The sequence below is a fragment of the Grampus griseus genome, assembly GCF_964374135.1.
Source record: "Grampus griseus genome assembly, chromosome: 12".
Lineage (NCBI taxonomy): Eukaryota > Metazoa > Chordata > Mammalia > Artiodactyla > Delphinidae > Grampus > Grampus griseus.
Genome location: NC_139006.1, coordinates 3,325,142 through 3,337,648, shown reverse-complemented (window position 1 = coordinate 3,337,648; position 12,507 = coordinate 3,325,142). Strand labels below are relative to the sequence as shown.

The 12,507-nt window shown below is 45.3% G+C and overlaps 1 protein-coding gene across 1 annotated transcript in view; it reads left to right on the top strand.

Annotated features, from left to right (window-relative positions):
* TMEM132C (transmembrane protein 132C) overlaps window positions 1-12,507 on the top strand; it is a gene marked incomplete at its 5' end in the record, with an annotated part of 372,803 nt that overhangs the window by 325,149 nt on the left and 35,147 nt on the right. The gene's annotated exons all lie outside the window — the stretch shown is intronic.

Genomic DNA, 12,507 nt, shown 5'->3' with positions numbered 1-12,507 from the left:
AACACGGGCATAAACATAAGTGATGATGGAGATGGTGATGATTACTATGAGTGCCTGACACATTGTAGATGCCCAGTAAGTACGAGTGGGTCTGATAAGTTATGATTGTGTCCTGGAACCTGTGAGCCATCCAGGAAGCTCTTCTGACTCAGCTCCGAAAGCCCCGTTCTGCGCTCTGCTCTGGCATGCTGGACTGAGATGCCTTCAGTTTTTATTTATTTTATTTTTTTTAATTTATTTATTTTGGCCACTCTGCACAGCATGAAGGATCTTAGTTCCCCTACCAGGGATCACACCCGTGCCCCCTGCAGTGGAAGCATGGAGTCCTAAACTGGACCGCCAGGGAAGTCCCACCTTCTGTTTTCAGATGTGGACCCTCATTGGTCCACTATACTATTGGGCTAAGATTTCTAGAAGGAGTTGCAAAGTGAAGACAAACAGAAATGACAGAGGAGAAGGTGTAACTGGGAACAATTGCAGTGTGGACGGATCTGTCGGGTTATTGATGGAAGAGGCCTATTCTCTTGCTCCCTGGAATGTTAGGAAGAGAAAGCCTTAACCTGGGAAACACCTTCTCCTCTTCCCCAGCCTGCCCACCTCCTGACCCTCGCTGCTTCTTGGAAATCCCAAAGCCAGTGCAAAGCAGAAATGATAATATTGGTTTCCATTTCCCCGTCAGCATCTCCCAGAGCATTTTTAGAATCAATTCTGCCCCCCCAAATCATGCAGAACTCTTGGGGATCGTTTCCTTAGGAAACGGGAGGGGAGAAGGTGGTGTTGTCGGTTAGCGTGTCCAATCCAGCCCGCTCCATCAGGCGTGCCGTTCGCACACCAACCAGTAATAAGGTTTCCCTTCTCTCCCTGATGAGAAAAACTGCGGCGGAGCTGGGTGTCTGCACGCAGCCTGGTTAGAGGGAAAATTACGTTAGCGGGTGGGACTTTGAAAGGTCGCCCCTGCGATGCCTGTGTGTGTGTGCATAATATTCCTCATCACAGGATTATGTAAACAGCTGGTTGCACCTAACAGAGTCAGCCTATCAGACGGCATTTCCCTGGGCTCATCTGCCCTGAATCCTGAACCCTCATTTCAAGTGCTTTCACTAATCAGCATATGCCAACTGGCTGCTGTACCACCCGTGCATCATTTTAACGAGGATGCCTTGAATTGGGAAGAGGAAGCTCCCTCTTGGAGTAGTTTGCCCGGTGCTGTAAATTATGCTGAATTGTCAGTCTCTGCTTGGCCCTCCTCTCATAACAATCCTCTGTCAGCCTTGCTTCCACCACCAGCAGCAGCTAAAAGCAACGGGCTTACTACCATCCCCTGCCATTCCCCAAGTGCAGGCCACCGCCTAGCACCCTTGCCATGGAGTCCCCTTCTTCAGCTTACACAACTGGAAATGTGGCATGCAAGTGCAGCGGATAGCAATCTTCGTTCACAATCTCAAGCATGCAGGGAAATATCTATGTGAGTTAGCCTTAGGTTAGGCTAAGTATAATAGAAAATGCTCAAAACTAGCAGCTGAGACGTAAAGTTTACCTCATGTACATAAGTAAGTCCAGGACCACTCCTTAGTCATCAGAGATTTAGACCTCTTCTGTCTTTCTACCCCCACCATCCTCCCTGAGTGGCTTTCATTTCCAAGTCTGACTCATGGACCAAGATGGCTACTAATGTTCCAGCCATTGTATCTGTATTCCAGGTAGGAGGAAGGGGAAAAGGGCAAAAAGAACATCCCACTTCCCTTATCCAGCTCCCATTAAGCAGACTTCCTGAAGAAGAACATTGCTGCTTACATCTGGACTAGAAGAGTAGTTCTCAAACTTTTCAGCAGCATCAGAATCACCTGGAGAGATTGTTAAAGCAAAGGGTGAATAGGCTCCACCCCCAGAGTTTCTGACTAAGTGTGTCTGGGGCGGCGCCCGGGAATTTGCGTTTCTAGCAAGTTCCCAGGTGATGCTGAGGCTTTTGGTCCAGGTACCACACTTTGAGAACCCTCGTACTTGAACCCCATTCCACGGTCACCCCCCTGCAAGAGAGACGGAGTTTAGACTTCTCTGAGCTGGTACTGTTTCCCACTCCACCTGCCAAAACTTCATGGTTCAGTTACCAAGGAAAAGGAAGAGAATGGATATGGAGTACCAACTAGCCCCTTTCGGCCGCAAGACCTTGGGTCTCTTTTCCTGCAAACCCGACCCATTTATTTTTCTAGTCTCTGCCTTTTTCGGGCCACCTCTGGGATCCAGAGATCTTTGCCGTTGCTTCGTAGACACACTGGACAGCCACCTTCTCTTGCCTCTTCCCAGAGGTACCATCCAGAGACGGGACACTTGCCCCCTCTTCTGAAGCCCGCAGCAAAGCCCATCGCCACAGCCCCCGGGGGTCCTGCCGATGCTGCCTCCAGATGGAATTGAAAGTGTAATTAAACGACTCCTCCATCAACTTCCAAGCGATGCTAAATTAGTTCCCAGATCAGTTACAGTTGAACACTCACCCTCTTACAGCCGAGAGGCTGTGGTGCTCAAGAGTGATTTACAATAGCCCGGAGATGGAAACAACCTAAGTGTCCATCATCGGATGAATGGATAAAGAAGATGTGGCACATATATACAATGGAATATTACTCAGCCATAAAAAGAAATGAAATTGAGCTATTCGTAATGAGGTGAATAGACCTAGAGTCTGTCATACAGAGTGAAGTAAGTCAGAAATAGAGAGACAAATACCATATGCTAACACATATATATGGAATTTAAGAAAAAAAAATGTCATGAAGAACCTAGGGGTAAGACAGGAATAAAGACACAGACCTACTAGAGAATGGACTTGAGGATATGAGGAGGGGGAAGGGTAAGGTGTAACAAAATGAGAGAGTGGCATGGACATATATACACTCCCAAACGTAAGGTAGATAGCTAGTGGGAAGCAGCCGCATAGCACAGGGAGATCAGCTCGGTGCTTTGTGACCGCCTGGAGGGGTGGGATAGGGAGGGTGGGAAGCAGGGAGACGCAAGAGGGAAGAGATATGGGAACATATGTATATGTATAACTGATTCATTTTGTTGTAAAGCAGAAACTAACACACCATTGTAAAGCAATTATACTCCAATAAAGATGTTAAAAAAAAAAAAGAGTGATTTGGTGAAATAGGACGTGGAAATTCCGTCAGGTTTCTCGGACTCCATTTCCCAGGGTTGAGGACGGTGGGCTGGTATTTATGGAACGGCCACCTCTGTGGCAGGCACGAAGCTAGGGGGGTTGCCTAGGTTCTCTCACCTAATCCCCGGACCCACCCTGGAGGAAAGTGGGACTGTCCCATTTCACAGATGAGGAAAACAGCACAGAGAAGGCAAGGCCTGGAGCCCCATGCAGCAAGCGTGAGGCAGCAAGATGGGCAGCCTGATGTTGCCTCACTGAAGCAGTCTCAGCCCTCTGCATGCCAGCAGCTGGCCTCCCTTTTCTTGGTTTTCAAAAAAACCGGACCTCTGATCTTCCCAGAGCCTGCCACGTGAGCTGGGGACCCTCCAGCTGCCTCAAATGCGCTTCCTCCAACTCTGCTGTGTGTTTTCCCGACCTACTGCACTTCAGCAGAGATGAAGGAAGAAGTGCTCGTTGGTTTTTCCACGCATATACTTTTTAAAAACTTTTCTTATTGAAGTGTAGTTGCTGTACAATGCTATGTAAGTTACAGGTCTACAATATAGTGGTTCACAATTTTTAAAGGTTATACTCCATTTATAATTATTATAAAATATTGGCCGTATTCCCCATGTTGTACAATATATCCTTATAGCTTATTTTATACCTAATAGTTTGTACCTCTTACTCCCCGATTCCCTTCCCCGTCCCTCTCCCCTCTGGGAACCACTTCTTTCTTCTCCAGCTCTGTGTCTACTCATACACTTTTCCCCCTGAGCAGTCATCTGTAATGTTATCCACCCCCTTAAGAAAGGCCGATTGTAGGGGCTTCCTGTGCTTCAAGTATCCATACTCGCCCTCCTTGAGCTAAAAGTGTGTGCAAGGAACCCAGCGCTGCCGTAACATGAATATAATCACGACTGCAAATTAGGAAACACTTACAAAATCAGCCCCAATTCAAATACCCCTTCCTATTTAACACAAGACCCGGTGCTCTAGGGCAATGCTTCTTGTGGGTCCAAAGCCCCCGGGTCTCCGTGTGATGCAAATTATCTCAAGACGGAAATCTATCCAGGTTGAGCAAAGAATGCGGGCTTCCGTACGGGCTGTGGTGCTGACGTGGAACTGTAGCTGGAAACACAGTGAATCAGAGGAGATAACAACTGAAGAAAAGCAAAGCTGTAAGGGCAGGCTCAGCTCTACAAAACAGAATGACAACACCAAAGGGTTAGGGGACGCCCTTGGGGGGGGGCGTGCCGAGAGCCCCATCATTTTGGGAAGATGATCCTCTTGTTCAGGGTTTGGCAGAATTTTTCTGTAAAGGGCTTGATATTACACGTTTTAGGTTTTTTGGAGACACATACAGTCTCTGGCATTTTCTCTTTCTTTTTTTTTTTTAAGAGCCTTGATGATGTAAAAATCATTCTCAGCTCACAAGTCCATATAAACACAGACCACAGGCAGGATTTGGCCCCTGGATCTTGTTGTAAAAGTCTGACGTGCCAAAAGGTATCTGTAAGGCTCTCATAGACACCTCTCCGTCTGTAATCCGCTCCACACCCCCATGTGCTAACGTTTCTGTTCTTCTAGGCAATGTGTGTTCCCGTGCTTGCTACATATAGCCTTATCTTTATTTGATTTTATTTTCTATGCCTCTCCCTCCAATAGAGAAAAGAAAGTTTCAGGAGAAGTGTTGGCTATTCTCCATCTGCTATTGCCTCATCCAGACATCTCACATTTATGCTTATAGCTGCCCTCTCATTCAACAAGGGCTTTGTTCCACGCCCTGACAGGCCATTCATAAACATTATCTGATTTAATCTTCGCAACAACCCAGATGATTCCCCGAGTTCACAGCCGAGGAGACTGACGCTGGGAGAATTTAAAACACAACAAGGAAAGAGCAGAGGCAGAACCGAGGCAGTGCTGTCCCATGTCCTAGCTCTTCAGCACAGAGTAGGAGAAGAGATCATGTGTTCCAGCCCTGGAGGTCCACGTTCAAACCTGGCCAGGCCACCTCCCGGCTGTGTACCCTGGACACATCGCTTAACCAGCTCTGAGCCTCAGTTCCCCATCCATAGACCTGGCATAAAAAGACCACCTGCTTCATGGGTTGGTGGTAGAAATGAAAGCGTTTAGCAACACCTAGCGTGTAGGAAGCGCTCCCCAAATGTGACCTGGTTTTTTATTTATTATTATTATGTACTACCTCTAAATGACTCCCAAGTACATGTGCATTGAAAGAGATTGGTTTTTTTCTCTTTTTTTTCATTGAAGTATAGTTGACTTGCAATGCTTTGTTAGTTTCAGGTGTACAGCAAAGTGATTCAGTTATGTATATGGATGTGTTCATTTTCATGTTCTTTTCCATGATGGTTTATCACAGGATATTGAATATAGTTCCCTGTGCTCTACAGTAGGACCTTGTTTATCCATCCTATATATAAGAGTTTGCATCCACTAATCCCAAACTCCCAATCCTTCCCTCCCCTCCCCACCCCTTGGCAACCACAAGTCTGTTCTCTATGTCTGTGAGTCTGTTTCTGTTTCATAGACATGTTTATTTGTGTCATATTTTAGATTCCACATATGAGTGACATCATCTGGTATTTGTCTTTCTCTGTCTGGCTTGCTTCACTTAGTATGACCATCTCTAGGTCCATCCATGTTGCTACAAATGGCATTATTTCATTCTTTTTTATGGCTGAGTACTATTCCATTGTATATATGTACCACATCTTCTTTATCCATTCATCTGTCGATGGACATTTAGGTTGCTTCCATGTCTTGGCTATTGTGAATAGGGCTGCAAGGAACATTGGGATGCATGGATCTTTTCGAATTAGAGTTTTGTCTGGATATATGCCCAGGAGTGGGATTGCTGGATCCTATGGTAGCTCTATTTTTAATTTTTTGAGGAACCTCTGTACTGTTCTCCATCGTGGCTGCACCAACCTATGTTCCCCCCAACAGTGTAGGAGGGTTCTTCTTGAGAGAGGCTGTTTTCTACCATCTGGAACATCTTAGATGAAACCTGCCTCATCCTCAGACCCTCGTGAGATTTGAACCCACAGCATTGGTGTGGAAGGTGAGGCGTCTGGTCTCGGAGCTGCAGATGTGTTTTCTCTTGGTCCCATTTCCCGAATGAGTGAACTGAGGGTGGGTGGATGGATTCGCTCATCTGAGGCCACACGACCAGCCAAGAGGCAGAGCCAGGTCTGAGCCCCGCCGTGGCCTCTCCGTGGCACCCGCACATCTCCCACACACTTTTCCTTCTCTTTTTAAATTGAGATGTAATTCACATGCTATAAAATGCACTATTTTTTGACAAAACTGTAGGGTATTGTTTATTTATTTTCTAAATTTCATATTCTAAAAATTTTTTTATTGAGGTGTAGTCGATGTACAATATTGTATGTTTCAGGTGTACAACATAGTGATTCACAACTTTTAAAGGTTATCCTCCATTTATAGTTATTATAAAACATTGGCTATACTCCCCGTGTTGTACAATACATCCTTGAAGCTTATTTATTTCGTACACAGTAGTTTGTACCTCTTAAGCCCCATCCGTATTGCCCCTCCCTCTTCCCTCTCCCCATTGGTAGCCACTACTTTGTTCTCTGTATCTGTGACTCTGCTTCTGTTTTGATATATTCATTTGTTTCATTTTTTAGAATCCACATGTAAGAGATAACATACAGTACTGTCTTTGTCTGACTTACTTCACTTAGCCTAATACCCTCTAGGTCCGTCCATGTTGCTGCAAATGGCAAACTTTCATTCTTTTTTATGGCTGAGTAGTATTCTACTGTATATATATAATATATATACCACATCTTCTTTATCCATTCATCTGTGGATGGACACTTAGGTTGTTTCCGTATCTTGGCAGTTGTAAAAAAGGCTGCTATGAACATTGGGGTGCATGGATCTTTTCTAACTAATGTTCTCTCTTTTTCGGAATAAATACCCGAGTGGAATAAAAAGCACCATTTAGAATCTTTAACGGAGTGGTTCTTAGTATATTTACAAGGTTGTGCAACCATCACTTTTGTCTAATTCCAGAACATTTCCATCACCGTAAAAATAAAACTCAGACCCTTTAAGCAGTCACTCTGCATTCCCTTCCCCCAGCCCCTGGCAACCGCCAGTCTGCTTTCCACCTCTAGGGATTTGCCTATTCTTGACATTTTATATAAATGGAATCGTAAAATATGTGTCATTTTATGTCTGGCATCTTTCACTTAGCATCACGTTTCAAGGTTCATCCACATGGTCGCACCTCATTCCTTTTTTGTCGCTGAATAATAGTCCACTCTGTCACACATTCCCGCTCTCCTCATTTCTCTTGATGAGAAGCCGCTGGGGAATTTGTAATGGGTATTTCACACCCACTCCTGGGATAAGTGCCTCCTCCCCTGGCCAGTTGGATTTATCTTTTTAATCAGTTCACACCCCCTCAGCCTTTTTAACCCTCCAGAAGTAATTCTGTGTTCTCTATTTATTTAAAAATTAAAAACCCAATTTGTAAAAAAAAATACAGAAAATGGCCAAACCAATTTACATTTATGAGGTCAAATCAAACAAAGCGTGTTTTCTCTGAAGCCTCGGGCTTTTTCCAAGCTTGAAATGACAGTGATTTAAAAGTACTTCACTTGATGGATTCTTTTCAGAAACACAGAGCAGTTCTCTGGTTCCTGATGGAAGGAGGTGGAGGGAGAGAGAACAACAGTGACAGCAGAGAACAAACATTTAATAACAGGAGAAGGGTCCAAGTAACGTTGTGCCTTAGTTGTGTTCCGTGAGGCTCTGAAAGGGTATTGGTGGGTGGGGTCTGATGTCCGCTGGGGGCAGCAGGAGATGTCCACCCACCTGCTTTCAGAAGAGGACTCCGTTCCGTGATGCCGAGCATCTCATAGCTCAGGGGGGTCTGGAGGGAGGGCAGCCTGCAGCCTGGGCTCCAGAGCCGCGCTACGTGGAGGATAAAGGCAGGCGGCACCTGCTCCCAGCCCGCCCTGCCCAAAATGAGTTCTTCCAGGTCCGGCTGGGGGTTCCGAAAGCACACAGTTGTACGCATTTAAATAGCGCGCCAGGCACATCGCTATGTATTGGGCTTGACCGTAAAAGGATTCGGGAGCAGCAGCGAGGCCCACATAACTCTGTAATCTGCAGTGTCCCGATCACACACAGACACACACACACGCACGCACACACACACACACATTTTTCACTCTCTAGGAAAGCTTCCCTCCTTCCCAGCACAGCATCTCTCCAGGTCCTTGGGAGGGGACAGAGGACCTTTACAGTCAGACCTGGCCGATGTGCCCAGTCCATGCCTGGGCGCCTCACTGCCCCCTCTGCTTCTACAGCGTGTGCTATTGTTTTCTGTAATCCCGTAGCTGTGCTCGCAACTGGGGGAAACCGGAAAGGTACAATCCAACCGGAAAATCGCTCCCTCGTGGGGATCCGAGGGTGGTACAGGAGTTCTTCATTTCTCTTTGTGGTTGTAATTTACACTCCCCTGAGGGTTAGTGACGTTGAGCATCTCTTCATGTGTCTGTTGGCCATTTGGATTTTATCTTCTCTGGAAAAATGTCTATTCAGGTGCTTTGCCCATTTTTTAATTGGGCTGTTTGGGGGTTTTGTTTGTTTGTTTTTTGCTTTGAGTTGTATGAGGGAAGAACACAGATTTGAGCCATGGAGAATATAGCTGGGGGTCTACTGTGTAGAAATAGCTTATTGACTGATGAAGCCAAACAGAGGAAAAGAGAGTCAAGAGATGGGGAGCCGTAGAAATTAATTGCATGCAACTAGAGGTGATCATACTAAGGGAAGAAAGTCAGAAAGAGAAAGACAGATACCATATGATATCACCTATATGTGGAATCTAAAATATGACACAAACGAACCTATCTATTAAACAGAAACAGACTCACAGACATAGAGAACAGACTTGTGGTTGCCAAGAGGGAGGGGAGGGGAGGGGAGGAGGGAAGGATTGGGAAACTAGTATATATAGGATGGATAAACAAGGTCCTACTGTAGAGCACAGGGAACTATATTCAATATCCTGTGATAAACCATCATGGAAAAGAATATGAAAAAGAATGTCTGTATGCGTATAACTGAGTCACTTTGCTGTACAGCAGAGATGGGCACGATACTGTAAGTCAACTATACTTCAATTAAAAAAGAAAGAAGGGCTTCCCTGGTGGCGCAGTGGTTGAGAATCTGCCTGCCAGTGCAGGGGACACGGGTTCGAGCCCTGGTCTGGGAAGATCCCACATGCTGTGGAGCAACTAGGCCCATGAGCCACAACTACTGAGCCTGCGCGTCTGGAGCCTGTGCTCCACAACAAGAGAGGCCGCGACAGTGAGAGGCCCACACACCGCAATGAGGAGTGGCCCCCGCTCGCCGCAACTAGAGAAAGCCCGCACACAGAAACGAAGACCCAACACAGCCAAAAATAAATAAATAAATTTATAAAAAAAAAAAAAGAAAGAAAGAAATTAATTGCAACATGTTTTGAGAACCTGGTCCTAGCAATACCTGAGCTGGAATCTTCCCTCAGATATTTGAGCTGTACAAGGCAGTAGGTCTCCATTTTTGCTTAGATTGAGTTACGTTGGATTTTTGCCACTAGTTAATGAAAAGGTCCTGACAAACCCAGTATAGTGGCTGCCTGCTTGCTTGTTCCCCCCCTGCCATCCCATCCATCTGCGTGAGCGTGGGCTTGTCACTCTGGTTCACTACGTTATAACCCAGTGACAAGAACGTGCTGGGTGCACAATAAGTGTTCATTAAATGGCTGTTGGATCTTCATGGTTATCTAGGATTTGACAGCTGGAAAGACAGAGAAGATGCAGTCCAACCCCCTAATCTGTAAAATGAAGAAGCAAAGATTCCAAAAGATAAGGGATGCGAGGAAGGTTCTACAGAAAGTTAACGGCAAAGCATAGACTAGAATCTGGGATTCCAGACTCCTCGTGCCCACCAAGTAACAGACACTCACCAAAACCATTGATCGGGAAAGAAATTTTTTTTTTTTACTCATTTAAAAAAAATTTTATTTTATATTGGAGTACTGTTGATTAACAAGGTTGTATTAGTTCCAGATGTACAGCAAAGTGATTCAGTTATACAAGTATCTATTCTTTTACAAATTCTTTTCCCATTTAGGTTATTAAGGAATACTGAGCAGAGTTCCCTGTGCTCTACAGTAGGTCCTTGTTGGTTATATCTGTTTTACATATAGTAGTGTGTGAGTGTCAATCCCAAACTCCCAATCTGTCCCTTCCCCCTGGTAACCCTAAGTTCGTTCTCTAAGTCTGTGAGTCTGTTTCTGTTTTGTAAATAAGTTCATCTGTATCCTGTTTTTAGATGGAAAAGGAAGGAATTTTTAAATACAGGGAACTTCATCCTTGTGGCCTAGCCAGGTTATCCTGAAGATCGATGCTTTCTTCACCCATTTGGCATTTCTAGGACTGTAAATTTCTGCTTCTGCAATTGATCTTGGTCAGTGAAAAATATCTAATGATTCGCCAGTCTTAATCTTGATGTAATTCAATTTAGGAATAAGAAGTGTTAGGTAAAAGAGGATGTGTGTGTGTGTGTGTGAGAGAGAGAGAGAGAGAGAGAGAGAGAGAGAGAAGCTGCAGTGACCACTAGAAAGCTAATCACAATTAGTACACGAGGGAGTTTTCTGCTTTAATGAAGGCATTAGCCAAAGACCATTCTCAGAAAGAAAATGTTAAGACTGAACTCCGAGCACATTACCTGTAATGAACCTGAAAATGGACTTGGGGGATTTCTGCAGTACTCTTAGCATCTGGAATAGCCAATGTGGACACTGCCCAGATGGCAGCTCCAGCTCCAGGAAGCCTGGGGACCCAAGAGAAGACATGGCAGAGGGTTATTGAACTGCTGACTGATGGGCACCAGCATCGGAGAGGGGCTCGCACTCTCCTTAGAACGGATGACTCTTTCAGCGATGCTCTTGGTTAACGCAAAAGGTTGTTTCTGTGCCAGGTGCCTCCCTGGAGGAAGAACTGAGAAAATCTCTTTCCTTGCATCTCTGGCTTCAAAGTGAAGCAGCAGTTCTGGAGAGGGACTTGGGGAGAAGTTGACCCAAAGGTTAAAGGTGCCAGTAGATGTCCCAAAGCCACAGATGCTTTTTCATCTTCATTTGACCATAAAGAAAAGAATTACAGAAGTGCAAGCAGGGAGTGCCTACAAATTCAAAAGAGAAGGCATTTTCTTCATCACTTTGCAAATCATAACACACGTGAGAGGTGTGATGCTCGTCATTTTGCACGAAGTCAGTATGAACAGGATAAACCCAAGTCATCAGAGGATGGGATGGGCCACAGTGGGTCAACAGAGGAAGACAGTTTGGTTGGCTACACAAAACGATGCAGCCCATCGCCGAGGTGCAGTAGTGATCACAGGCATTTGGGGGTAAAAATTACCTAACTCTTTGATTGCTTTTGTAATAACTATCTATCTGTTGTTGCCCTTGTTTGCCTGATGGGAATCTATACATTCTATCGTCTTCTGATAACACAGTTCTGATTTTTTTTTAAGACTGCCCTTTTCCAGTTGGAATCGATCTTGGTAGACATGTCAATCAGAGTGGCCCCATCCTTCCCTGGATAAGGGATGGGCACCATGATGAGACCAATCAGACTCTTCCTCCGGAAAATTTAAATCATAAGCAGAGTCACTCAGGGATAGAAATGGTTGAAGGGATTCACTCCGCTTCACTCTAGAGAGACTCGCCCATCCTTTCCTCTTTTCAACATCCTGGAAGTCGTTCTTGGTCCTGCCTTTCCAAAGCCTACTTCAGCTTTTCCTCTGATCCCGGGAGTAGCCCAGGGTCTATCCACTAAGAACCTGAATTCATTTCCTGTTACAACAAATGTTCTAACAAATGAACACAAATTTGGTCCCTTACAGTTCTGGAAGTTGGAAGTCAGAAAGGAGTCTTCTGGGGCTAAAATTAATGTGTCCTCCTCCTGGAGGCTTTAGGGAGAAATCTCTTCTTTTTCCAGCTTCTAGAAGCTGCCCACATCTCCCAGGTCACAGCCACATCACTCTGCTTCCAGCACTGCATCTTGTTCTCTTCATTTGACCCCCATGGCTACCTCTTCAAAGAACTCTTATGGTTATGTTGGGTCCACCCCAGGTAACCCAGGATAATCTTTTCATCTCAAGATCCTTAGCTTAATCACAACTGCAAAGTCCCTTTTACCATGTAAGGCAACAGGTGCACAGGTTCCAGAGATGAGAACATGGGCATCTTGGTTATTCAACCTACCAGAGTACCTTCCTGCTCAAACTAGCCGGTCAATTCCTGTTGCTTACAACCC